Source organism: Brachyhypopomus gauderio, chromosome 2, assembly GCF_052324685.1.
Source record: "Brachyhypopomus gauderio isolate BG-103 chromosome 2, BGAUD_0.2, whole genome shotgun sequence".
Lineage (NCBI taxonomy): Eukaryota > Metazoa > Chordata > Actinopteri > Gymnotiformes > Hypopomidae > Brachyhypopomus > Brachyhypopomus gauderio.
Genome location: NC_135212.1, coordinates 42,158,223 through 42,185,273, shown reverse-complemented (window position 1 = coordinate 42,185,273; position 27,051 = coordinate 42,158,223). Strand labels below are relative to the sequence as shown.

Below are 27,051 nucleotides of genomic sequence, written 5' to 3'. Positions count from 1 at the left end.
TTGAAATCCAAGCAATTTAAAGGGATTTCTGCCTGGAATTTTATGGCTGTTGTAAGTGTTTACGCACGTGACTGTTGTTGTTGACATCACAGAAGTGAAAGCGTAAAACAGCTTTGCTACCCAAACACATCACCGCTGACTCAGAACTCAGTCAGACGGATCCGCTTTCCAGCTCAGTTTTAAACGATGCCCTCACTGCAGGGAGGAGGCTGGGGACCCAGACTCCATCACAGGGCTCCAGATACTGCACCTGCCCAGACGCCTCCTGTGTGTGTGTGTGTGTGTGTGTGTGTGTGTGTGTGTGTGTGTGTGTGTGTGTGTGTGTGTGTGTGTGTAAGGGAGGGAGGGAGGGGGGCAGTTAGAGACATGGCTGTTTTGAGTATTCCTGGTAAGCTTGCAGTTGCTGTGCTGGAGAATAAAACAGTACGTGTTGTTCTTCATGCAGACACCAGAGATATTGTACTCAGAGAGAAGTAAATCCTAAAAGACCATTGAAATATTTGACCAAAGCTGGTTTTGATCTGAATGCTAGTAGTCTATTATACTGAATGCAGGAAATACTAATGCAACCAGATAAAAGTGGGGCAGCATTGTCACTGGTATGTTTGGTTGGAGTTTCATATTCAAACTATGTTAAATATGTTATTTTGTCTAATGTGAAAATCTAATGTGAAAATCTCAATGTAATTAAGATGTACCTACAGTTTTCTAATAACCTTGTTAAAGCTGAGATAATTTATTCCAAACATTATGTTCATTATCTGTTTACAGTACTAACTATGAATTTAGTTTACTCTGTTTAACAGAAACATCGCTTCCATCACACTCCAGTAGCAGTCCTTGGACATAGTTACATGACTATTCTCACTGATGTCCCTTTAGCATTTTATGAGAAACACTGTTGGGAGTCTCGTTTGTGAGGAATACTGTGTTAACACTGCTGGGAGTCTCGTTTGTGAGGAACAGTGTATTAACACTGCTAGGAGTTTCGTTTGTGAGGAATACTGTGTTAACACTGCTGGGAGTCTTGTTTGTGAGGAACAGTGTATTAACACTGCTGGGAGTCTCGTTTGTGAGGAACACTGTGTTAACACTGCTGGGAGTCTCGTTTGTGAGGAACACTGTGTTAACCCTGCTGGGAGTCTCGTTTGTGAGGAACACTGTGTTAACACTGCTGGGAGTCTCGTTTGTGAGGAACACTGTGTTAACACTGCTGGGAGTCTCGGTTGTGAGGAACACTGTGTTAACACTGCTGGGAGTCTCGTTTGTGAGGAACAGTGTATTAACACTGCTGGGAGTCTCGTTTGTGAGGAACAGTGTATTAACACTGCTGGGAGTCTCGTTTTCTCTCAGAATAGCCTCAGTTATTCAAGTCTTTGGTTCAGTAAGGTGCTGTGAACTCAATGCCCCCCAACCCCCCCAATACCCCACCCCCACCACCCCTATTTCCCACCACCACCAGCCTGATGGTTGATGAGGCAGGTTGGTTCCATCTCCACTGCAGGCTCTGAGGCCTATTGGTGGCTGACAGTTGGAGATCCTGACGTGGTTCTTCTACTGTTGTAGTGCACTAACCTGAAAGTACTACACGTTGCACATAGATATTTCTTCTGCTCACCATGGATGTAAACAGTGGTTGTATGAGTTACCGTAGCCTTTCACTGTACAACACTAGGATGGCGGTTTAATCAGGCCTGTTAAGCTTGAAGCCACTTAGACCTTTTCACCTTGTCGGCAACAAGGCTCCCGATTTAGTAGCCCATAATGTAATTGAGCTTTAATGAAATAAATGACATTTATGGCGCATTTCCACACGGGCCTGCTTGGCGCGGTACGGTTCGATTCGCGACGGTTTGTGAGTGTTTCCATTAGTACCAGGTACAAGTTTGCAGATACCTTCAGGTACTTTTTTCGTACCTACTCGCTCGAGGTTCTAACCGATCCAAAGCGGAAAACTTCTGTAACGTGGAGGAACAGCATGACACTGATTGGCCAGGGAGTGTCGTCACAGGTTGCGTCACAGGAGAGCGACTCCTCCGCTATCGCCATCTCGTCCATTGTTGTACGGTGTTGTGGACGCATACAAATGATGTCACGACACTACAACCCGCGCGCCAACAGCGACTTCCCCCACATTGTGGTGGTCCACCATTGTAATGGAAATACAACGCGACCGTACCGCTCCGTTGCGAATCGATCCGTATCGAACCGTACCGCGCCAAGCAGGCCCATGTGGAAATGCACCATTAGATTGCTGGACCTTTGTTGGACCGCAGGTTTCAAAGAGGTACAAGTATGGGACTTCTCACAATGATCAGATTTATGCAAGAAGTTTGCGTTTGTTACATATTTACTCACAAAAAGTAAAAGTAGTAAATAAAAGGTCAATGTTCTGTCCCTGCATGTCGCTGAGGTCTGTGTCCTGTCCCTGCATGTCGCTGAGGTCTGTGTCCTGTCCCTGCACGTCACTGAGGTCTGTGTCCTGTCCCTGCACGTCACTGAGGTCTGTGTCCTGTCCCTGCACGTCGCTGAGGTCTGTGTCCTGTCCCTGCACGTCGCTGAGGTCTGTGTCCTGTCCCTGCCTGTCGCTGAGGTCTGTGTCCTGTCCCTGCACGTCACTGAGGTCTGTGTCCTGTCCCTGCACGTCACTGAGGTCTGTGTCCTGTCCCTGCACGTCGCTGAGGTCTGTGTCCTGTCCCTGCACGTCGCTGAGGTCTGTGTCCTGTCCCTGCACGTCGCTGAGGTCTGTGTCCTGTCCCTGCACGTCGCTGAGGTCTGTGTCCTGTCCCTGCACGTCGCTGAGGTCTGTGTCCTGTCCCTGCACGTCGCTGAGGTCTGTGTCCTGTCCCTGCACGTCGCTGAGGTCTGTGTCCTGTCCCTGCACGTCGCTGAGGTCTGTGTCCTCTCCCTGCACGTCGCTGAGGTCTGTGTCCTGTCCCTGCACGTCGCTGAGGTCTGTGTCCTGTCCCTGCACGTCGCTGAGGTCTGTGTCCTGTCCCTGCACGTCGCTGAGGTCTGTGTCCTGTCCCTGCACGTCGCTGAGGTCTGTGTCCTGTCCCTGCACGTCGCTGAGGTCTGTGTCCTGTCCCTGCACGTCGCTGAGGTCTGTGTCCTGTCCCTGCACGTCGCTGAGGTCTGTGTCCTGTCCCTGCACGTCGCTGAGGTCTGTGTCCTGTCCCTGCACGTCGCTGAGGTCTGTGTCCTGTCCCTGCATGTCGCTGAGGTCTGTGTCCTGTCCCTGCATGTCTTCTGCATCCTCCTAACCAGCAGACCTGAGCCCAGTAGCCACTTATGCAGACAGTTCCAGTCTGCTGTGAGCTACTACTGTGAGTCACTGCATATCATTCTGTGTTTGCAGGATTCACAGCCGACTAAAAGCCCCAAAGGAATCGAAATTCCAGGCTGGTGAACTAACAGGAGCCCTGGACCAAACGGCTGTGGTGTAGTCATTTATCATGAACTTATCCCCGCACAGGACTATGACAAAACAATTAATTTAAGCTCATAAGATTGACGACCTAACTACACATCTCACACGCACACACACAACTTCATAAGTTTCCTTGATTATATATATATATATATATATATATATATATATACATACATACACGCACACAATAGATAAGAGTGCTGCTGTTTCAGGCAGCAGAGATTTCCTCTCTCCCCTCTCCCCCTTCACTCCATGGTGTCAAATATGGAGACCATCTCACTCTACTTTCTAACTTACTATAGATTAAAGACCAACTGAAAACATCTTCCTTACACACGGAATCAGAGAGAGAGAGAGAGAGAGAGAGAGAGAGACAAAGGACAGAGAGAAACAGGGATGTGCATCTTAAGAGCATTACAAATGCCAGCAAGGAGAGCAGACATTTCTGAGAAAGCAGGATAACAGAGCAGAGGAAAGAGAGAGAGAGAGAGAGAGAGAGAGAGAGAGAGAGAGAGAGAGAGAGAGAGAGAGAGAGAGAGAGTGGTAGAGAGAATGAAAGAGAGAGAGAGAGAGAGAGTGGTAGAGAGAATGAAAGAGAGAGAGAGAGAGAGAGAGAGAATGCTATAATGTATGGTTGGTTGAGTAGCTGTTGAAGGTGAACGCAGTAAGGACAGAGTAGGTCAGTCCAACAAACTGAGGAATTGCAGGAGGGCTGAATCAGAGTGAGTGATTGGACAAAGCTTCTGCACCCTGCTGACCAATCAATGATGGACATGCAGAGAATAAGAGGTAGCAGAAGACAGCAGAGATAGAGTGAGGAGCCGTGTGAGTGTGTATGTGTGTGTGTGCACGCGCTCGAGTAAGTGAGTAAGTGTCTGTCTGTCAGAGAAAGAGAGATGGTCACAGTAACCAGATTAACAGCAGACCTTATCAGAGGGATGAACGGAGAATAATTGGCTTTTTGCAATTAGCCAGAATGAATGTGTGTGTGAACCGTGTGCCTATATGTCCTCTTTATAGGGGAAAGAATGAATTAAACATTTTACATTTTTTACATTCTAAGTCTGGATGTTTCAATGTGTCAATGTGTGTTTCAATGCCTCCCACACACTCACACACATACTCACCCACAGACTCACACACATACTCACCCACACACTCACACGCAGTCACCCACAGACTCACACATACTCACCCACAGACTCCCACACACTCACCCACAGACTCCCACACACTCACCCACAGACTTCCACATGCTCACCTCAAGCCTCTTACTCCAATCAAAGGGAGTGCAGCTTTCTGAGATTCCCCATGTAGTTAAAGACCTGCAAAGACCTCCATGTAACTGTTCAGGCAGCCTAGCTTGGGTTCCTGAGTCCTCCCATTCATATAGACAATGCCAGGGAACCACAGCAGGTGTGGCAGCATTACACAGATTGTATGCCCTGGGTGAGCAGTACCACACATTCACATCCAGCAGAAATATTGGATGCGAGTGAAATGACATCCCCCAGGTCTGTACATGATGTTGCTAACGGCTGCTACACTCTACAGGGCTCGAAAATCCTAAATTAGCTCGAAAAGGCGAAAGAAGACAGATTTCACTCCCGTTTTGTCCTTGACTATTCTTTATACATTTGCCCTGCACACTTTGAGCAGATGCATGTGAACACAGCTCCTGACCTGATTCTGACTCCAGGCCGTTCTCATGAGTGAATGTGTGATACATCACATTTCGCTAATACTAATGCTTCAATCCAAAAACACAAAAGCTCTGGCTATGAGTAAAGCAAGCCTAAAGACAGCCACACATTTAATAAATTATAACATGCATATGGTTTGTGTGTGTGTAGTAGAGAGAGGGAAATCAGAAATGTCATAGTGTAATTTAAGACCTTCAAAGTCTGAGGGGAAGTGCAGAGGTCAGTGAAGTGAGGGCAGTCATTAAAGCAGACAGTATCTTAATGAGACAAGCAGAGAGATACTGGAAGAGAGCAACAGTGTGAAGGAGACACTCTGTGGGGCGGCTGGGGGCAGAGATGCGGATCACTATCTCATTTATAATCCAATCACTGACCCCCCCCCCCCCCCCCCCCCTCCCCCCCTCCCTCCCTCTTTCTTGCTTTATTTCTTTATGATCTTTGGAGCTGAAGAATCAGTAGAGAAATCAGTAGAGAAACATGTTCCTCTAATCGCTCTCCAATGTCAAACTGTTCTGATCAAGCCAGTTGGTCATTTCCAACAAGTTTGGTGAAGTGTAGTATGTTGTAGTACGTGTAGTATGTTTTCTACGGTATTCCGCAGACAATCTCCTTATGTTCTGAGTGAACAAACAGCTGATATTGGATCTCAGACAACAGCAGAATGAGGTCAGTCAGTAATGAGCTGACACACCACTGCTCACCTAGACTGTGAGTACAGGAACATGTGATGTGAGGCACAGCCAGGTGACATCACACTCTCAGCAGCTCCCACATGTGTGAATCACCATATCCTTTTAGTCTCAACACCAGGTGCCTGTCACCCATTCACACCTAAACATGTACCTCGATACACCCCTCCCCTCTTAAGCGCTCTACCCTTTATATCTGATTCTCCATCACTCTCTCTCTTTCTTTCACACTCACTTTTATGTAGGACAAAGCGTGTATATAGATGGATATTTTCAGTGTCTGCGTCCCCAGGACATTTCACTGGGAAACTTCCAAGGAACAGACTGCCCCACTTTTACACCATGAAACTGGGGCGTCCAATTTTTTCTCCGTAACATACACACGCATGCATGCACACACACGTACACACACTTGCACGTGCCTACCCAGTGGCTACAGTACACCGTATGTGTGCCATGTCTTGTGCGGTGCCTGTGTGTGGTTCATATATCATCACTTACTTCTGCCACTCATGACCCATGAGCTGCTTCTTTTGTATGTCAAAGCAGCACAACCTCAAAACCCCGCCTCCCAAGAGAGGTAAAGAGGCGTGTCTTCGGGACCGTCCAGGCTAATAAACTCAGTTCCTCTCTGTACATGAGCTACAGATCTAAGTTAAACACACACATCGATCCAAGAAATCACCCAATGGCAACTCAGCAATCGTCCCGCAAATCTCCGTCTCCCAAAGAATCGGTTGGGGAATCAGTGCAACACTGTTCGACGTGAAGAGAGAATGTATGTCTAAAAACACATGGGACTAAAAGCTTAAAGTGAAATAAGTCAGACTTCAGCTGAGCGTTTCAATCCCCGGAAACCCAACAAAGCTATTTATTCTGTCAGTTTATTGCAGCATGCTCGCACCCAGAGAGATGTGTGAAATACTACTGCTCGTGAATCAGAGCCTGGCTCAATATTCCCACTGTGCCGACGTCTAAACGACACTTCGGAAGCGCTGATGACAGGAGAGAGGTGTATTACATCATTAGTTAGGGGCATTACATCATTAGAAAGGTGCATATCATCATTAGGGAATGCTCGACAGGAAATCCCAATGCGCTTACAATAAATTACTACAAGGGATTTTAACCTTGGTGTGTGTATTTGGGGTTAAAGCCAGGATATGTTTTGTGTGTGTGTGTGTGTGTGTGTGTGTCCAAAGGGGTAAAACGTGGGACTTTTTTGTCGTCGTTTGTTGGCGTGTGTGCTGAAGTGCACCTAACTTGCCCCTACTCTCCTGTCCCATAATAATGACGTCCTGGCCCAGCTGGCCTCAGATCAGGGGGAAGGCCTGTAATAACACAACTCATAACACGCTCAGGGTCCATGCAGACGAGGAGCAGAACAAAACTCCTCCCAGCGGGGAGGTGCGTGGAAGCCGGATGGAACCCCAAACAGGAGGCCTGCTGGAGAGACTCCACACACACAAATAACGAAGCTACACAGAGAACACAGGAAGCCATGTGCATCGGCGCGGCTTCTCGCTAACCTACTACGCGTAGCAAAATGGGTCAACGGAGAGCCGTGCCAATATTGTGGACCGTGGAAAAGCAGACATGGGAGGTACTGCAGTACAACATCGGGGGTGATGGAGTTTGGAAGGTACGGAGAGACGGCTCCACTGTCACACTGGCCTTTGACTCAGCCGCGTGATGGTTAGGTAAGGGATCGGGCCGCACACAGAAAGGGCACTTTGCATTATTCATTTGGCATGACAGACATCTCCTGAGTCCTGGCCACACTCACTAATACCTGCATGTTAGCCACTGGTAGAGCTCTTCCAGAATGATGGGTTGTTGGGGGAGGAGTCTGGCACTGATAGATGAAGATGGCAGTTGCTCTGTGGAATGTGTGGTAAGATTCAGCAAAATGAGAAACATTAAACAAAACTGTGCTGCAGTGTCTGAGTGATACTGTCACTGAATTTCTCCATCTCTTCATCTCTGTCTCTCCTTCCCTCTCTCACCTTTTGTCCCGGTATCTTTCAATGACTTTCACTTTTTCAGAGACCCATCTGGAAAATATCTAGCATTCTAGCAGTGATACATACAGGTGACTGGACTAGATTTGAGGCCTAACCTCGAAGTTCTTCTAGTACTATGTTGAAGGCTGGGGCTTCAGTCATCCAAATGAGCCAGGAGAAGCTGGCCATCATTAGAAGAGGTTATCAGGTTTTGATTCACACAGCTGAGCTGCTGCTAATGCACTGCCTGATGGGTAAGGTGTGTGTGTGTGTAGGGGGGGGTTACAAGGCTATGATCATCAAACAAACACACCTGACAAGTAATGTAAGAGCAGCGCACCAATGTGAACAGCCAAATATACAGCCGTACACATCTGATCCGCTGAAGAGCTCAGGTACGTAGCTATCCTTCGAATAAGGAGGACAGGATCTTTGGGGTGAGAGAGAACAAGGTTTCTCTACGTCACTCCTAATTTCCTAGCACACTGCCAGTGCTCCAAAGCACACAGGGACGTGCTAATGGGTTTGTGTTCACCTCTGCAAAAATGAGTGAGATTAGCAGCAGGGATGAAGAGGGAGGAAGATGAGAGAAAGTGGCATGAACTCAGTCAGAAACTAATTCCTCGACGAGCTGATCTCTCCAACTCAACTCGGCACGCTACCTCTCCAGCAGGTTCTTCAGATGACCACCTAGTGGTGCACTGGCCAGGCCAGGCCCAACTGCTCTGTTAAGAGGAACAACCCACAATGAGAGGACAATAGAGGGGCCCAACTGCTCTGTTAAGAGGAACACTGCATGATGGCATTTTGCTTCTCTCAAAAACAACACAGGCCAGGTAATCGTCCTGTTTTTTCAGGAACAAATTGGAAGAACTTTGTAATTTTAATTATTGTCATATGGATGTTTGTGTGCAAGTGAAGGGTTTAAAAAGACTGAATGGAATCTAAATAAAAAGCCAGTATCTGTGTACTCTGCACAGTAGATCAAATCCAGAAAACCTTTATGAAGCATTCACTGATGTTTACATTCATTCCAAAGCAGTTTATCTGCTCTGGTGTGTGTGAGATACCAAAGGACAAACAACACTATCAAGATGACCAAAACAACATTAGGTCAAACAAACAAAAAGAGAGGTCAAACTGCATTGGGTGGAGCAGTACCTCAGTACTTACTAGGAACACATAGGTTGGAGCAGTACCTCAGTACCTACTAGGAACACATAGGTTGGAGCAGTACCTCAGTACTTACTAGGAACACATAGGTTGGAGCAGTACCTCAGTACTTACTAGGAACACATTGGGTGGAGCAGTACCTCAGTACTTACTAGGAACACATTGGGTGGAGCAGTACCTCAGTACCTACTAGGAACACATTGGGTGGAGCAGTAACTCAGTACTTACTAGGAACACATTGGGTGGAGCAGTACCTCAGTACCTACTAGGAACACATAGGTTGGAGCAGTACCTCAGTACTTACTAGGAACACATAGGTTGGAGCAGTACCTCAGTACTTACTAGGAACACATAGGTTGGAGCAGTACCTCAGTACTTACTAGGAACACATTGGGTGGAGCAGTACCTCAGTACTTACTAGGAACACATAGGTTGGAGCAGTACCTCAGTACCTACTAGGAACACATAGGTTGGAGCAGTACCTCAGTACCTACTAGGAACACATAGGTTGGAGCAGTACCTCAGTACTTACTAGGAACACATAGGTTGGAGCAGTACCTCAGTACCTACTAGGAACACATAGGTTGGAGCAGTACCTCAGTACTTACTAGGAACACATTGGGTGGAGCAGTACCTCAGTACCTACTAGGAACACATTGGGTGGAGCAGTACCTCAGTACCTACTAGGAACACATAGGTTGGAGCAGTACCTCAGTACCTACTAGGAACACATAGGTTGGAGCAGTACCTCAGTACTTACTAGGAACACATTGGGTGGAGCAGTACCTCAGTACTTACTAGGAACACATTGGGTGGAGCAGTACCTCAGTACTTACTAGGAACACATAGGTTGGAGCAGTACCTCAGTACTTACTAGGAACACATAGGTTGGAGCAGTACCTCAGTACTTACTAGGAACACATTGGGTGGAGCAGTACCTCAGTACCTACTAGGAACACATTGGGTGGAGCAGTACCTCAGTACCTACTAGGAACACATTGGGTGGAGCAGTACCTCAGTACTTACTAGGAACACATTGGGTGGAGCAGTACCTCAGTACTTACTAGGAACACATTGGGTGGAGCAGTACCTCAGTACCTACTAGGAACACATTGGGTGGAGCAGTACCTCAGTACTTACTAGGAACACATAGGTTGGAGCAGTACCTCAGTACCTACTAGGAACACATAGGTTGGAGCAGTACCTCAGTACCTACTAGGAACACATAGGTTGGAGCAGTACCTCAGTACCTACTAGGAACAGATTTGGAATTTGGTGCAACAGAGGATCTTCTGGGTCTAGGTAGCCTGGCTCAGTGGTAGATCAGAAGGTTCTGATATGAACTAAATCACAAGGTAAAGACTTTGAGCCTAAATTTGCTGAGTTTATATCTCCATTAAATAAAAATTCATACCATTTAATCATATAGATCAATGGACTTCAACCTTAAACTGGTCAGCGTTTTGCATTCATTACCAATAAATTATCATTTAAATTATAGTCAGAAATCATCATATCAATGAATATTAAATAAGCAGAAGCAAAGGGTTTATTTGCTGGAACACTGAACTTCGCCTTAGATGGAAGCATTGTGCATTTGGGTGCTTCAAACTCTTACACTATTACAATATTAAAACACAGTGGAAAAGCATAACTTGCGTCTTGCTCCATTAGTCTCTATGGATGTTGTTGATGGAAACTTCTGGTGTTGGCCAACAGAGATTTGCATTAACGTGCATAGAAAGACATTTTTATGACTGTTCAGTGCTTTTCATAGGTGTATTTATTCAAAATAAATAAATAAACCATCAAGAGTTTCTCTATGCCCAACTGGCAAGGGTAGTACCCACTGGGTTCGGAGTTTGACTCTACTCACGGGTTCCTCATTCAAGGAGTCATTCTGGCCTGTTCTAAAGATGACCGGAGGCAAATGTTTATAAATTTCTGCTCTTGAAAGTGCTGTATAAACATACACTGGTGACTTTAGCAGTTCTGATGAATACTACTCAACTTCGAGCCTAATCCCATTCAATGCAGGAAGGTGGTACCCTACAGAAAATGAAGTTAGTTCTCTGGAAGTTAGGTTCTCTGGTGTGTTTAGATCCTCCATGTCAGTTTATAATTGTTCTTTACACCTACACACAAGCAACAACACATTCATGAATCCCCAGTGACAGAATCCAGATAAGGCATAACGTCACTGCAGGACCGCATGTATTTGCACTCTTGTATGTCAGAGTGGAATTGTGCAAGATTTGATCAACACAACCCCATGGAAAATACACTCGATGTAATAACATTTCTCTCAGGAAACTGACATTTAATATCACTTATATATTCATAATACTCTGTATAGACTAAGTTACACAAGGTTCAGATTAGTATCAATTAATAAACTTCCTGGCACAATGGCACAAAAATGACTCAAATGACAACAAATGATTAGATCAGACAGAATGCAGTTTATACTCAATACTCAAATTTCTGACTCACTGGTCAAACAGATAGCACCGTTTCCACCATTAGGTTGTGAGGTAGCAAGAGGGATGGGTGGGTGTGAGTATGAGAGAGAGAGAGAGAGAGAGAGAGAGAGAGAGAGAGAGAGAGAGAGAGAGAGAGATGCATATACATGCATATTGATACTTTATGTTTACATTGATGTACAATTTTTATTTTTTTTTATTTACTTATTTATTTATCATTTTTATATATGAATGCTTTGACAATACAAATGTGAATTTGTCATGTCAATAACTGAACTTGAGAGAGAGAGAGAGAGAGAGAGAGAGAGGGAGGGAGAGAGAGTGAGACAGGAGGGGAGGTGAGTGTGAGAGACAGACAGACAGGAGGGGAGGTGAGTGTGAGAGTGAGACAGGAGGGGATGTGAGTGTGAGAGAGTGAGACAGGAGGGATGTGAGTGTGAGAGAGACAGACAGGAGGGATGTGAGTGTGTGAGAGACAGACAGGAGGGGAGGTGAGAGTGAGACAGGAGGGATGTGAGTGTGTGAGAGACAGACAGGAGGGATGTGAGTGTGTGAGAGACAGACAGGAGGGGAGGTGAGAGTGAGAGAGTGAGACAGGAGGGATGTGAGTGTGTGAGAGAGAGGGAAGTGCTGATCTCATACATTATTTTTTTTACTTTTTCACCTTCTCATACAGTGAAGGCCTGATTCTGACTCCATTTTAACACAGGGCATCAGATAAAGAATGTGGGGAAATAGAGAAATGAATGACTAGACAAAGATTAAATCTATTAATACATTTTTTCATATCTTGGTGGCAGAAAAAAAAGGAGAGCGAGAGCGAGAGCGAGAGAGAGAGAGAGAGAGAGAGAGAGAGAGAACATCAGATTGAGAGAGAATGCCACTTTTGTATTGTTTTATCACTTATAATAGTCCGGGCAAAATATCTCCACACATCCAGTTTATTCGCATTCTTTCTCGCTGGCCCCTCCTCCCCCTCCCTTGTCCTGATGAAAGCAGGGACAGGTCTCACTCTTCCTCCTCCGGTACAGGTCTCACTCTTCCTCCTCCGGTACAGGTCTCACTCTTCCTCCTCCGGTACAGGTCTCACTCTTCCTCCTCCGGTACAGGTCTCACTCTTCCTCCTCCGGTACAGGTCTCACTCTTCCTCCTCCGGTACAGGTCTCACTCTTCCTCCTCCGGTACAGGTCTCACTCTTCCTCCTCCGGTACAGGTCTCACTCTTCCTCCTCCGGTACAGGTCTCACTCTTCCTCCTCCGGTACAGGTCTCACTCTTCCTCCTCCGGTACAGGTCTCACTCTTCCTCCTCCGGTACAGGTCTCACTCTTCCTCCTCCGGAACAGGTCTCACTCTGATGCGTTTGCTAAAGTAGGACTCTTCCTCAGCTCACCTATCTGACGTCACTGGTGCAGAGACGAGCCCAAAGGACACACAGCCCCGGCAGGTCCAGCCAGTGGGCCCTCCAGCTCCGCTGTGTTCCTAACAGCTTTGAACAGTGTGTAATAGATGAATGTAAGTCTGTTATACAGCGCAAATGTAAGGTGATTAGTAGTCCTCAAAGTGAGCTTAGCCAATCACAGATGGCATTTGAAATAAAAGAGAGATATATGCAAATGTTTGAACTAAACATAAAACACAGAGGTAGAATGATAAAAAAAACAACCCAAAAGCACCTCTGCTGGAAGAACTCCACTTAACTACAACTCCACTGTTGGCCAGTGTCCTCTCAAAAAAGACTGGAGAAAACTTACTTTCTTCAGTTGACATTCATATCTTGTTTGAAGTTCAGCCCATAAATAAATCATGAAGTATGGGTTCTTAGTATGATTTTGGAAGCAGATCCACTATTTAATATATTTCACACTGATATAGAACGGAGTTCGATCCAGAACAGTTTGTCCAACTGTTTTTCTGCACATAATACGGTTTTGTTCAGTGGAGTATTTAAACACGTGACATTTCAAGCCCAGAGTAAGTTTATTAGCACTACAGAAAACTCCAGGCTATAACTTGTACATGGGTTGGCTGGATTTTCATTGGATGGGTTATATCATTAAATCCCTCCCTCCCTTTTGATTGAGAATGATAGAGCCAGTCAAAATTATTAGATTACATAACCAGAACTGGTTAATATTCTTATACAAATGGAAAAGGAAATAATGGGCTAAAATGACTTAGATGAACATAAAGTGATTTTCTTTTGCAGGGCTTAATTAATCCCACTGAAGTAGACTGATGTAGCAACTTTGCTGTGTCCAAGACTATTTGTTTTAAATGTTGATTTGTCATGGTCATCATTAGCGTGGACCTCTGCCATAATTAGCACACGTTTCCTGCAGCTGCTCCACCACTTACATTACATGGATCTGCTAGAGGGTCTCAGTTACAATCTAGCCTGGGGCTGCCAGCAAGCCAGGACTCAGACCCGGGTTGGTAATGAATCTGTGAATCTCTGTTTGCGCGTGTGTGATTCTCCCATCAGTGTTAAACTTGATGTGTCATTCACAGAGAGCCACAAAAGCACAGTACAGTTTCCCCGAGTACGTCTTTACATTACAGTTGGTGGGTCTGACTGTCTCTGCTGGAGGATAAGTGTGGATAAGAGAGGTGTGTGTGTGTGTGTGTGTGTGTGTGTGTGTAATCACATGCTGAAGGTTGTATTTACCACTTGTTGATTCCACTGCTGTTCATCACTCTAGGGGTCTCTGTGTTGTAGGAGGTGAGGGCGGGGCTATCAGGCTGCTCCAAGCCACGCCCCTTTAGATATCCATAATTATACACTCCCAGCATGCCACCTTCCACAGTCACTATAAATACAGAGCCTTCCTTCATTATTAACGCACGCAGCAACACCAGCTGCCCCTTCACCGTCAATCACCAACTGACAGATGGGTGGAGTCAGCGCTGAGGCCAGCCCCGCCCCTCCGGGGGAGGTACCGGGACAGAGTGCTCAGCAGGATGGTCTGCAGGGTCTCAGTCAATCAGAATCTCATCATCATCAGACACAGGCACTGTTTACAGGCACTTTACTCCACAGGCATAAAGGCACAGATATACAGTTGTACATGACTGGTACAACCTCAGTTTCATATTGTATAGAACACGTTAGATCCAAAAATGTATAATGCTTATATACATAAAAAGGTAAAACTATCTGCTTATAATCTGCCCTGAAACTGTTTAAATTCATATTGCTGTGACACTGCAAGACAGGGAAAGCAGGCTACCTGACTGGCAAGGCATGTCTCACTGCAGGGATCTTAATGGAGACACAGAGATCACCACCAATCCGTGAAATAATACAGTTCAGGCAATCAATAAACAAACAAATAAATTACCAAACAAGACAAGCTAACGTGAAGCTCAATGATGCGTGCAGGTGTGTTTTCTGCCACAAACTGCTCATCTTTTCAGGCAAGCTGCCGGGGCGTGAGCTGCATCTCCTGCTCCGCTCGCACGCATGCGGGTTTTGTGCACATCTCTCTCGTCCTCTCGAATCCAACAGGAGCTTCGCGTGATTTTCCGAGTGCAGGGAGGACACTGTAGTCTGTTGCTGTGCAACACAGCGAAACATACAGCGTGAATTATTACCTACAGAGTTGATGCGAGTCCAGCTGGAGACAAATTAGCATGGTGAGAGTTAATTCAACACCGCAGGCGTTACTTCGGCACGCTGTATTAGCAAGTCTGCCCGTCAATTCCATTTTTCAGGAATAAAAATAGATCAGCAGACTAAACGCACCCACAAATGAAAATGCCGCGAGCTTGTGCCGTGTCACCTGACGTGGAGCGAAAGGTCAATGACACCCGTGTGTAGCACCGGTCTCCCTCAGCACCATCGGAACCATCTGGTGTATGTAACTGTATACGAGGCCCAGCAGCAGGTCCACGACTGCACACGGCTACGTGGCCGGACCCACACAGCTACGTAGCTAATCGGCTTTCCAAGTTCACACCTTCACAGCTTTTAGGGTTACAAGTTACACCAACACTAGCTCACGGTCACACCAATCTAGCGACAAAGCAGCGGCTTTGCGTCTGTGCACACACCTCCTTTCTCATACCCAGGTAGCCACCAGCCCGGCCACCAAAGAGAGAAGGTAGCCGGCACGTAGCTGTTTCAACGATGAACTGGCTCTGTTCGGCAGGAGACGGCTGAGGTCCAGAAATGTTCACCAGGCCTGCAGTCACAGGGAGAGAGGACCCAACGGCACAGAGACGCCGGGGCTGGGTGGTGTGGATTAGGCAGTGTCAGACAGGGAAGGGTGGGTTGAGTTAGGTGGAAGGAGCAGGCGTGGTGCCAGGGTGCGATCGTTAGAGGAAGATGCGGAGATGTAGGTGCTGGGTTATTTTAATCCATATGAATGTTACACTATGGATCCACCCTTGTGGTTATATCTACTGAATCCTCTCACTCTAAATTTATTCAGTTGAGCTCTGAGACTCAACCTCATTCTTAAACTCCAGTTTTACTCCAGTTTTACTCTCTCCCCCTCACTGTGTGATCTTGGCTGAGGTGAGTATTAGCCATTTAGCAGTGTGCCCCTCTGATGAAAGGTGTGTGCTACACTGGCTAAGCTATCAGTCCAAGACCTGCTGTTCACTGCTGCAGTGCTGTTAACATGTAAAAGCCAGAAGTCACAAGAGGGGTTTATGTTACGACCACATTACAACAACAAATCTGCATATTAATACATTACGATGTTACTATAGCACATTTGCATGTGAATACATTACTACGTTATTATTACAGCACAGCTGCATATCTGTATATTAATACACAAATACACTCAGAGTCCATCAGAGCATACATTTCAAAACCAGAAATGATTTTTTTTTTTCCTCCTTCAGAAAGAAATGCAGTGTGATATCAGGAAGACAGACTGTACTTTAAAATATCCTGTAGTGTGTGTGAGACTTTGCTCCACATATTAAGCATGTTATTTGGTGACAGATTCTCTCACTCAGTGGGGATAGAACAGGGCATCAGTAGAGCTGTGGCACTTGCAGCTAATCTATAAACCATCCCCATCAACTCTGGGAAGCTTTCAAATTTCCATTTTGCATAAGATCAGCACTAAACTACCCCAGCCCCACCCCCACACCTATAGCCCCACCCCCTTAGCCCCACCCCCTGCAGATGTTCTGGAGCACAGGACAAGGACATGCAGCAGTTGATAAGGGGAGTGGGCGGAGCCCCAGGACCAGCAGCACAACCCAGGGACGGACATCTCCCTAAAACAGCATCGTCTTCTAAAAATAGCTGCACTTTGATGATGCAGTGGTAAGTGCTGGCAATCGGCTGCTTTTGCCTGAGTCCCTCCTCTCCGCTGCATCTCTCGCCCTCTCTCACTGGTGAATTAGTGCTAACAGACTGGGAGCGAGAGTGGGAGAGGACGGTGCTATCCCCTGGGATTAACCCAGATCATTCTACTGCATGTGTGGGTGTGTACACAAATACACCCCTCCTATACACACACACACACATACACACTGCTGAAGCAAGCTGTGATGTTCTTCTCACACTGACTGCGGTGACTGAACTTGAACAATGGTGAACAGTCTCCACAACTGGGCTCAGTCGCTCTGCAAAACAGTTGTTCTGAGAACAGCCCAGTCACCGTAAAAGGGGTCTCTCTCTCACACACACACACACACACACACACACACACACACACACACACACACAGTCACTCATCCACAGTCCAATCTGACACCCCACTGTTCCAAAAACCAACCCATATCCCCTCCCTTATCGCTCAGAGATGCACAGTGCGAGAGACTGTAGGGTTTAGAGAGCGACAGACAGATGGAGAGAGGAAAAGGGTAGAAGAGAAGGAAAGCGGAGAGAGAAAGAGAGAGAGAGAGAGAGATGAAGTAGGCCAGAGCACTAGGGAGGCCGTCTGTCCCAGATCAGTCATTTACCTCAGGCAAAATGAGAGAGGGAAAGAAAGAGAGGAAATAAAAAGCAAGTAACCATATAAATGAGTGAGCAAAATTACACCCTCCCCCATAAGACAACACAGCAAATATTTGAGGAGACACAGAGATGTTATACCATCTTCCATCCTCTCAGACAGACGCCAGGACAGAACAGAGGTCAGAAACAACAGACAGCAGATCCTCCGTGTGAAGGAGTCCAAGGGAGAGAACGACAATGAGAGAGAGAACAAGAGTGAAAGAGTGAGAGGGAATGACAGAGAGAAAGACAGAGAATTATAGAGAGAAGGGAGAGAGACAGAATGACAGAACGTGTACCAGTTTCAAGCTTGAGGCTGGAGCTGAACTGAAGCAGACACACTGCTGGCCATGTTACCAGTGTGAGAAAGCTCTCTAACCCAAATGCAAGCAAATGAAAAGCAGACGTGAAGAGTAGCCATGATGGCATTAGCCCAGAACCTGTAAGCCAGCAAACAGGCCTGGACAGGGACACGATGGAGAGCACCTTTGGTCATTCAGCTCTCTCCCGTGCTCCTCCCTCTGGAGGCTGAGGGCCAGGGAGGGCCTCCATGCCCTACAGCTGCTCAGCACAGGAGTAAGGAAAGGACTCCAGGGTCACGTCTCTTCTGGCAACGGTGCCACCCAGAGGAGGACGGGTTCCATCCCCTCTCAGGCTTCATCCTCATCACGTCTCACCAAGTCCGTCCCTGTCTGTGCCAATGTCTCTGTCCTTTCGTGTCCCTGCTCATCAGAACCATCTGCTGTGTGACCAGTGGCCGTGGACAGTCACGGTTGTCACTCCTCTGTGAAGGGACACAATGATTGACGAGACATCCTCGTTGTGTCACTGCAAGAAGCCCAACAGCGCCCCCTGCCACCAGGCAGGTGTTAGGACACACCCTCGACAGACGCAAAGGCAGTCTTCCCTCTCGGACAACGACGGCAAAGCAGAAGCTGATAAATGTAATGCATGAGTGGTTTCTAAGGAAGCATTAGGATGATCTCACGTTAATTAATCAAAATCAGCAATGTCGTTAAAAAGTGGTGAGAACAACATCAAAACAAAACCTTGAATGCGGGCAGTAACTGACCATTCCAATCAATACACCTTCCTGCCTGCAACTTAGGAAGTGCGATTATTCAGTGTGTGTCATTTCTCCTCATTTCAGACAGGCACATCAGTATAATTCACTGGAGGGTGGAAGGCATTCATTCTAACCAGGCCCTGGGGCTGCAGGGACTTATTTAAAAGCACCTGCCTCCATGTCTCGACTTCTGATAAACTCTTGCAGGACCAGGTTTCTGTTTGTATACATTTGCAGTGCATGTCTGCCTGTGTATAAATCTAAAATTCAACCCAACAACTGCATGTAATTACAAAAAAACCCCCAAAGCTTTCAGTGCTATACACGTTCAGAGCAAGAGTAAAATAAAACTACATGAGAAGATGCAAAGTGGCGGTTTATCAGTACAAAAGCTTCAGTGAGGTTGCGCAAAGTGCAAATGATGGGAAAGCTATTTTATTAAAGTGGAGGTCATAAATGAGCCATCCTGACCTTTAAATATCTAATACATTTATCTTTATGCATTATTTACATTTTATGTGTCTTATATTTCTCCTTGGTGTCAACTTACAACATTTATGAGGCTCTATGCTACAAAAATAGACTCAAAGCATTTTGACACTGTTGCTGTGCCTTTAAGTAAAGTAAGCTCTGTATTGTGGTCCATTCAAGAGATACTCCTGAGAACTACATTGTAAATGGGTGGGGCTAAACTGCTGCAGCCTGAATAGGTGGAGATATGTAAACGAGTTTGTCCTTGCAACAGAGAAACAGTGATTTTAGGACTAATCTTGCACCTTTGATTCCATACCTGAAGTATATGGACTGAGGGAGTGAACAGCGTTTTGCATATTTACATATTCAAACAACATTTACATATTACTTCATCCTGGTGTATACAGAGCCCACTTGTAGAGCCAATCAGTGTTCCAGCCACAAGGTGTGAGAAAATGATCACTGCCCTCCCAAAAAAGTTTATTTTTTTACCATATTATTAGGCAAAAAGGTGTGGTTGTGTGTTTGAAGTAAGTTAACCACAAAACTGCACACACACCAGTTTTCAATAAACTATATCAAAAGCTTGGAGATACTTGGTAAAGTTATGAACAGTTTTTTTTTGAAGTAGCCTGTACCATGGAACATCATACATAGCCATTAGCTTTTGAATAAATCATAAAGAGTGTGTGTGCGCACGTACTTGACATGGAGATGAAAGGAATCGTCAGTAGTCAGTCGAGCGTTGAGAGGTAGTGTCACTGTTTCTAGTTTTTTGCTCTGCTCTTCAGTGTCCAAGTTTAGCAGCCACTCTGCAGCTGTCTGATTATCCACCAACACACACACACACACACACACACACACACACGCACAAAAGGCCACAGAACCAATACACACTCTAAAGCTGATATCCACACACACACACACACACACACACACACACACACACACACACACACACACACACACACACACACACACACGAGTAATAAGGTAAAGCTAATAATCACTCACACACATATCCACACACACACTTTCACATGGCCACATAATTATTTTTGTAAAACTGATCTCCACACACTCAAAGACCCACATAACTAATACACACATTAAAGCTGATATACAAATACACACTGCCACACAATACACACATTATACACCAACACACTCACACGGCCACATAACTAATATACTAAAGCTGATATTCACTCGCACACAGTGTCACACAGCCACATAACTATTACAGTAAAGCTGACATCCACACACACAGATCTCTGATCTGTAGTCATACTCCACTCAGTCATACTCAAACTAAGGCTGATATTCACTCATACTCTGATCTGCAGTCACACTCCATTGCAGTGTGTGTGTGTGTGTGTGTGTGTGTGTGTGTGTGTGTGTGTGTAAAGGGGATTTGTGAAGATCAGGTTTGTGCCTCAAGGACAGTCAAGTATGTGCCTGTTACTGACTGTTTTATCAGAATTTGCATGTGTGGAAGAACAAAAAAGAAAGAGAAAGAGAAGAAGAAAGAGAGCATACGGAGGAGAGAGGAGTGGGAGGGAGAGAGAGGAGCGAGGGAGAGAGAGTAGAGCGATTGGAAGAATAAAAACCGTCTGAAATATTCAGATGTAAATCCTGAACCACTCTTCTCTCTGGTCGTCCACACATGCAGCACAGCACTGTTCATTAGCTCCTCTGGTCATGCCATTAGGTTTAGCGCTCTCTCTCTCTCCCTCTCTCTGTACATGTCTGTGTGTAATTACAGCTGGCTGATGCAGTGACCTGCTCAGGTCTTTCTGTAGGCCACATTCTGGGTGCCGGCGATATTATGGAGCATGAGACAAAGGATTCCTCTGAACAGACGGAGGTAATGATAGGGAATGATCTAGCCCCTAAACACACACACCATTATCTACAGAGTGTATGCTTGGTGTACACATTACTATGACAACGAGCACCAGTGAGATGTGCAGGAGCATGCTAGCCACCTGTGCAGCAGCATGCTAACTACAGTTTTATGGCCACAGGTTTATAAAATTAAGCACTTAGGCATGCAGACTGTTTTATTTTACAAACATTTGTAAAAGAATGGGTGACTCTCAGGAGATGTGATGCCACCTGTGCATCAAATGCTGTTGTGAAATTGTCAACAGTCAGCTGTATTATAAGAAAATTGAAGTGTTTGGGAATGACAGCAACTCAGCCACAAAGTGGGAGGCCACATAAACTGATGGGATCAGTGGATGCTGAAGTGTATAGTGTGAAGAGGTCACCAAATTTCTGGAGAGTCAATCACTACAGACATCCAAACTTCATGTGGTCTTCAGATTAGCTCAAGAACAGTGTGCAGAGAGCTTCATGGAATGGGTCTCCATGGTCGAGCAGATGCATCCAAGCCATACATCACCAAGTGCAATGCAAAGCGTCGGATGCAGTGGTGTAAAGCACGCCACCACTGGACTCTAGAGCAGTGGAGGCACCTTCTCTGGAGTGACGAATCACGCTTCTCCATCTGGCAATCTGATGGACGAGTCTGGGTTTGGCAGTTGCCAGGAGAACGGTACTTGTCTGACTGCATTGTGCCAAGTGTGAAGTTTGGTAGAGGGGGGATTATGGTGTGAGGTTGTTTTCAGGAGGTGGGTTCCAGTGAAATGAACATTGAATGCTTCAGCATTTTGGACAATTCCATGCTCCCAACTTTGTGGGAACAGTTTGGAGCTGGCGACTTCCTCTTCCAACATGACTGTGCACCAGTGCACAAAGCAAGGTCCATTAAGACATGGAGGGCAGAGTCTGGTGTGGAGGAACTTGACTAGCCTGCATAGAGATCTGACCTCAACTCAATAGAACCTTTGGGATGAATTAAAGTGGAGACTGAGAGCCAGGCCTTCTCATCCAACATCAGTATATGACCTCTGAAATGTGCTTCTGGAAGAATGGTCAAGAAGCCTCATAAAAACATTCCTAAACCTTGTGGACAGCCTTTCCAGAAGAGTTGAAGCTGTTCTCGCAGCAAAGGGTTGAGCAACGTCATAATGAACCCTGTGGATTAGGAATGGGATGTCAGTTAAGCTCATATGTGAGTCAAGGAAGGTGAGCGAACACTTTTGGCAATAAAGTGTATGATGGATTATGGGCCATAGATGTACTCCGGATTGAAGGTAATAATTTGTCTTCTGTCATTAGTGCAGCAGTTCCTAACAAGTCTCCAGGAGGCGAACCTCGATACAAACTCCAGCTGGAGCCACATAATAGCAATAATGAGCGTTTCTGTCTGAGGGGCTTTACCACCTGGATGAGGTGTTCAGAAGGTCTTCAGTGGGAGGGGTTGTGACTGTGGTGTAAAGAACATGTTTTGGCCAAAAATGATGGTAATGACTGTACTGGTTAGTGTGAATGGAAAGTAGCAGTGCGCGTCAGACAGCTGTTAGCCGTCAGCTGTTAGCAGGATTTTGTGTCCTATCAGCTAGCATTTACTGTTAGCACAGTTAGCACATCTGTGGTGGAAAGATCCACTACACACAACACTAAATGACTCTCATCCAGAGTGTTTTACAGCAGTGTGTAGTTGTCTCTGTGGAAAAAATCCTTACGCTAGTACATCAGGTCCACAGTACCACAGTGACAAAAGGGTGGAGATGCTTTCATCTACTAACACTCACCTACACCAAAGTACTATTACACAATTAAGCATAAAGTTATATGATACTTATATACTTAATTAGCATATAGAAAGAAAAATAATGTAATTCCTGACTATATGTCCTGGATAAAGTCATCTACCAAATGCTGTAAATGCAGATAGCCTTGAGTATATATCTGGTGCAGGTCTTGGCCAATGGTAGGCAGCTACAGTGTGACCCGGACAAGCCTTGACTGTCTCACACAGCGTGCGTCCAACAGCATTCCTCCATGGAACCCCAGGTACACTGCTGTAGCAGAAAGGTCATCAACCGTGTGCACAGAGCAGTCGAGAGTCTGTTGTGCACCAAACACAGATTAAGGCCACAGTCATGTGACACTGGTTCTATACTTTTCGGTCCGCTTTGCTTCCTGGTTTTGCATCTGATCAACACATCAGGGGCCAAACTCCAGAGCGGAGCTGAACCCAGAAGCATTGACAGCTCAGACAGGGCTGTGAGTCCAGGGTTGAAGGAGACACTGTGGTTAAGAGGCTTCCTAGTGGGCGTCGATCTTGCATGTGAGATCAACCAATCACTATTAAGTAGACAGAGAATGTGGCTTTTAAAGCAGGTTGGTAACTTCTCTATGAAACACTCTCATCTGAAGGTGCAAATGTTTACTGTTCTAAAGACATTGGCTTGCATTGCTTGACACATACTGGTGGCTGTCCCCTTGAACCAATCCCATACTGGTGGCTGTCCCCTTGAACCAATCACACACTGGTGGCTGTCCCCTTGAACCAATCACACACTGGTGGCTGTCCCCTTGAACCAATCACAGAAAGTTTGGAGTCACTTTCCAATTTCGGAAAAGACAAACATATTTTCCGCCTGGGTTTTGCATCAATCAACATGGCACCATCTGTCTCCATAAAGAGTCTGCATCTGATGGAGGTATGATGAGGAACTGAATGGGTTTCTCTTCAGAGAGAACTTGACCAGAGATGGATCATAAAGATGCTGGACCTGGTGCACTTACATCAGTCCTCAGTCCAGACTAAACACCTACACCTTCACGCAAGTGGCTTTCAGATGCTGTCTTTGTGCAAATGAGCTTCAAGTTAGAACATATACAGCCCAAAGTATTTGTCTGAAAGCCCAAGTGAAGGCCACAGTGTTCAAGTGTGCAAGCATTTGTGCGAGAGTGAAGCAGTGTTCTAGGGGAAGGTGCACTAGTGCAAAACCGAAGAGCAGAACTTAGACAAACTCGTGTGCAAAAGGACTTCATGTTAACAGATGGGTCAGTGGGCGGTGTTGAGGAGTGGCCAGTCACGGGTGTGTGGGTGGGGCTAGGCGAGTGGGTGGGGCTGGGCTAGTGAGGTTACAGGCACATGCCAGTGCATGTGGGTGGGTGTGTTACCAGGAGTAACAGAAAACTACATATCAGGGTCCTGATGCTGCCCTCACTGCACCTCCCAGCAGCAGGACGAGGCGTTTGGCACGGGGGTAGAACCCGTCCTGGCCCCGGATTTCCCCGCAATGTGTGTTTTACGCTCACACACACACACATGCTGACACACACACACGTGCGCACGCACACACTCCGCAGACGGAGTTAAATGAGAGGGAGGCAGAGACGAGCTCACTCCTGCTCCAGGTGCACAGCCGTCACGGCCACGTTCGTAACGCACACCTTAGCCACCATATATTCCTTCTGCTGCGCGCTCTGCTATGGTAAATAAAAGCCCGCATATTTGCTCTCGCACACACCCCCACCCAGACACACAGTAAGCCTGAATCACCAATACGATTTCTACAGTTACTTCCAAAAGCTTCCATATCGAGCAACCCTCTCTCTCTCTCCTGTGTTAGAGCAGCGATTTGAGTCCAGCTCCTCCAGCACTGTGCGTTAAGCAGCTCTGTTCTCTGTAGCATCTCCCTGACACACAGACACGGAGGAAGCGCGTTTACTTACTGTCTTCCTGCAGATGAGAGCTCACAGGTCCCGCCTCCGCACGCAGGGAGGATGATGGGGGGTGGGGTGGGGTGGGGGGGAAATTCCAGCAGCTGGCAAAATGAACGAAATAAAGAAAGGAAAAGAGTGAGAGAGAGGGATGGAAGAGGGAAAGACAAAAGAGAAAACAAAAGGGGGGAAAAACGAAAATGAATGAAAAGAAATCGCCGTGGCAACAGTTGGACCTCTGGAAATTACATTTTAAAGTGTGTCCAGAGAGCCAGGGATGCTGGTCCTCGCTAGGCAGGCGGAGATCCGGTGGCCGCGCTATAGTAACACTTCTCTTTCCTTGGTTCTGACAATCCGTCTCTCCCTCTCCCTCTCTCTCTTTTCCCCCACCCTCCCCTGCTCTCTCGCTCTCTTTCAGCTGATTGGCTGCTTTTGCTCTCTCTCTCACAGGCTCACACCCCTTCCAACGTACCTGCCTCCTGCACTCCACCGCACTAGCCCCGCCCACTCTCCCCCTCTCCCCTCCTCCTTTCTCCAGTTCTCAGTCTCTCATTTGCACTCCCTCTCTCGCGCTGCCACGCTTCCTCATCCGCCAGGACTCAAATCCGAGGCGAACCCTCTCTGTCACTTTCCATCTATTTTTGATGTTTTATGAATTTCAGAGAGGGGAAGACGTCTTTGACAGACTTGCTGAGATCACGGTGGTAGAGGAAAGAAATCAGAGATAGAAAGAGGAACCATACGGGAGTGTACCGCATCCAGGCACGGCAGCTCACACATGCCTGTTTCAGATTCAGCACAGCAGGCAAGCAGGAACCCTGCAGAATCAGGTCTGGATACGACTCGACAAGCCAAGAGTTCATGCAGTTTAGTGGCTGAGCTGCTAGCCAACGTCTTCTGGTCCAGATAGCTGTGGTCACATCTGCAGACATCCAGTCCTATTTGAATTAACGACCCGGTGAAGTAAGAAACACGGGTGAGACAATGGGGTAACAAAGAAAGAGAGGAGGAGACATTTGTACTGCTTTAGCAAAAATGACAAAAATGCCAATGAAGCACTAAGCATGAAACAGGAAGAGGAAAACAGGTGAATAGGAGAAGGATGCAGACTGAGGGAAGTCAAAGAAAAATGTGCATGAAATTAAAGTGAAGAGAGAATCAGACAGAGAGAGAGAGAGAGAGAGAGAGAGAGAGAGACAGAGAGAGAGTTGAGATTTTAATGAGCAGTATTCAATAAACTCAAACGTTTTGCGGTTTGCCGTGTCAGATAAATGAGCCCTGTGAGCCGTCGTCTTTAAGCCTGAATCACGCGGGCCGGACGGGTCGGGAGTGGATCTGTAGCGTTGCGAGTGAATGCGTGTGAGAATGAGAGTGTAGGGTGAGGAGTTTGAGTAGCTTATGCACAAGGGCAGTATGGATTAGGATATGGATCTATGGATTAGAGGCAGCACAAAACATAAGCACAAATAGTTACACACAGTCACTGGAAACTAGACACTGTACAATAACGTAGGGTAGTGTGTGTTGAACTGATACGCTTGTATCAATCACAACAGTGGTGTGTGGTGGTAGTGTGTGTTGAACTGATACAAGTGTAATCAATCACAACGGGGGGGGGGGGGGGGGGGGGGGGGGGGGGGGGTTAAATGGGTCACTGCTGGGTTGAGTCCTCTGACATCCAAAAATAACCAGCAGCAAACTTGTGGTCAGAAACTGACTACTGAGAAAGAGCTAGAGGATTGCCAATACAGTTAGGAAGGGCTACTAGGGCAAAATTCTACTGCCCCCCACCCCGACCAAGATAAATAAATACTAATAATCAGGGTCTAGGGTGTGATGTTTGGTGGTAGTTCAGGACAAACCTGGCTTACTGCTCTGACTCATACTGAGAACATCAAACACCAATCATGTTTAGCTAAAGCTTAAAATGCATATCATTATTAACTGTTTACGTTCATTAATGTGAAACATATAATCTTTACGGTGGGCAGAGCTTAGTCTTGTTGTAACGACAACAACCTGAATGTCAACCCATCCCATGTTGTCTCAGAAGCAACAGTGGGCCTCAGTGTCATAATAAAACATGTGTGGATAAATACCTGCTTCAACCTTCTCTGGTCACCATGGTAATATTTTTCTGCCCCATGATGTAATTCCCTTCAGCCCTCCCCCACCACGACACTACCATTTGGTTTTGATGTCACCTTCTCCTGTCTGACAGTCTTCACTAAACTTCACACCACCATGTAATACTAACCCAACACCTCCCTCCTCTGTCTTTATTCATCCATTTCTTCTACACCGTATCCACCCACATTTCTGCAAACTCCATTTTGCGTTTTCTGCCAGCTTTCGGTCCACCATCTTTGTACACTGCTGACCCCCCCCTCCCCTCTCCTCAATTCACGCGCTGATCCGGTTCTGCTGTCTCCTGTCCAGCTAGTGTGGCTGGACTCTACCCGTTGCCTTATGTGGACCCAAA

General features: G+C 46.4%; 1 protein-coding gene across 1 annotated transcript in view; it reads right to left on the bottom strand.

Annotated features, from left to right (window-relative positions):
* shank1 (SH3 and multiple ankyrin repeat domains 1) overlaps positions 1-24,884 on the bottom strand; it is a 113,756-nt gene extending 88,872 nt beyond the window's left edge. The window contains exons 1-2 of the mRNA XM_076996572.1: positions 24,819-24,884; positions 24,582-24,673 (exon numbers count right to left, since the gene is read on the bottom strand). The gene's annotated coding sequence lies outside the window, so the exon portion shown is untranslated. The remainder of the gene's footprint in view (positions 1-24,581; positions 24,674-24,818) is intronic.
* Between the last annotated feature and the right edge of the window lie 2,167 nt (positions 24,885-27,051).